Below are 2,422 nucleotides of genomic sequence, written 5' to 3'. Positions count from 1 at the left end.
CTTTCTCTCTCTCTCTTTCTGTGTGTGCCACACACAGACAGTCTACAGACACGAGGGCCGGGCCACAGCCAAAGCGCCTCCCTTCAGCCAACCACAGAGCACAAACACGGCGTACCAGCGCCTCGTCCAATCACAGCGCAGCATCCCCACGTGGGGACAGAGCTCCCACCCATGACGTCACCATCGCCATTTTAGATCCGCACAGGTAGGCAGCCTGGCTAGCTGTCCTCATCACAACACTCTCCCACATTTCCAGGCTTTTCTGCGCCTTTCCTTCTTCCAAGCGGCATGAAAGGATGAAGGCTGACTTTTTACAAAAGCTGCTCTCAGTCCATCCTACTCCCACCATATAAAGAGTCCTATTATTATAATATCCATTAAGATTAAAACTTGATGTCATTGCTTTCTAATGAGTATTGGCTGAATGGGCGCCACGAGAGATCACTAGTTCCACGTGGTTCAACACCTTGAAGACCCCCTTAGAAGACCGTAAAACACATATACAATCAGTCACAAGTCAACTGGTAAATAATTTCCAGGTATTTCTGCACAAAGACAAATTTAAGGCTGTTGTTATTAATGTCAACAACATCCCCTACTACCTTTACTATCAAAATAATGTAACTCATTACTTATTATCCATAACTACTTCATTCAGGTCAGGGCTGCGGTGAGTCTGGAGTCTACATTTGGGGCCCCAGTCCATCGCAGGGCACCACATACACACTAATGCCCCAACACACACCTGTGGACAAAAAACAAACAAAAAAAAACCCCACACACTTTGGACTGTTTGTTTGTTTTGGTTTATTTGTTTTTAACCGTAGGAGGAAACCAAAGCACACAGGGGAAACCCACACAGACACTGAGAGAACACACCAAAACCCAATGGGCAGAATGACCCCAGGACCGTGAGACCCTGGAGCTGTGTGGCTGTTAAGCTAATTAAGCTAACACAAATGTGACAAAGGGAGGGAGCCCTGATATTATTTACATGATATGAGATCGTGTTTAGGGGCAAGAACTATCAGGATGGTAGTTAAAAACAAAGCTGATATAATTGTTATTGGATATAATTGGCTATTTCCCGTTAAATCACTCCCACACTAATCATACTGCACTGCCATTACATGCTAAAACTGAATCTGCATTAGTGGAAATTCCTGGCCTCAGCCTATTTGTATCAATCTTCTGTGATCGTTAGCTATCAGGAAAATGACTCCCAACATGTAATCATATATTTATATATTACGCACATCATTTTTTATTGCATTTTAAGAGACGTAAAGCTGCATCCTAGCCTTTCTGAGAATGTGGTTCCTCACTATACCTTGTTAATGTTTATTTCCCCCTCCTGTAAAATCTGCAACTATAATGCGGTGCCTGTGTTGTGGACGATACGGGTGCACCCCATGTTTACACTATATCTGTTCTATTATATGAATACAACATGAAGTTTGGCCACATTGTGAAAATAATAATAATAACCATTGAAGAAGAAAACAAAACAGGGAATTGTTCCCTACATTGTTCCGAAGCAGGGTTTCTGAGTTAGCCCGATAAACTTAGACGTGGACGGGTTGGACCTGAGGCTTAAATCTGGTTAAACTGAGAAACCCCCCTGAAGTCGAGTGCTCTTTGTGTCATTCCTCAGTACACGGGTCCATTCCACATTTCACAGAACAGGAACTACATGAAGTGTACAGTTTACACGACGGCGGTTACACAAAGCAGCATTTCTCAGTTCAGCAGATACCTCCAGCCCGTCCAACTGAAACAGGGGTAGGGTCATTTCTAGACACTCCTCACTGTTGGGCTTAAATTATCTGCCCGAACCGAAGAAATCCCGCTTTGAGGAACGGCCCCCAGACCATCAGCACACATTACAATGAAATCCACAGCCAAACAAACACACACGACGCTAACGAGACAGGACAGCGAGACGCTATAGGCTCCTCGCGCGTCTAATTTCACAACGCGGCGACGGCAGGCTTCAGCCCGGGTACGGAGGGTCGCTCTGATTTCTGTTAAACGCCCCCGTTAAAGGTGCACATCGGGGAGGACGCGAGCCGTCCTGTGGACAGACGGACAGATAGCTCGCGCTGGGAATAAGATGATTGCTCGGCTCTGATCCCCGCGCACATCGCCATGTCTCCGCGCCGGAGAGCAGCAGCCAATCCCGTGTCGGCGCAGTGCTCAGACCCACGTGGGCTCGCTCCGCCGCTTTACAGAGCCTCGGCCAAACAGCGCGCGGCTCGCCCACTTCCTCGCCGCGGATTGGACGGCGCGGCCCGGGCCTGTCATTCAGGCAGCCTCGTTGTCAATCAATACCACGCGGGGTCAAGCGCTGACAAATGCCTGCGCTTCTCGGTCTTCTGCCCGTGAATAGCGCCCGGAATGGCTGCTTAATTAGCTCCGAATG

The sequence above is a fragment of the Hoplias malabaricus genome, chromosome 11 (assembly GCF_029633855.1).
Source record: "Hoplias malabaricus isolate fHopMal1 chromosome 11, fHopMal1.hap1, whole genome shotgun sequence".
In the NCBI taxonomy this organism is placed as follows: Eukaryota; Metazoa; Chordata; class Actinopteri; order Characiformes; family Erythrinidae; genus Hoplias; species Hoplias malabaricus.
This window is presented reverse-complemented; position numbering follows the sequence as displayed.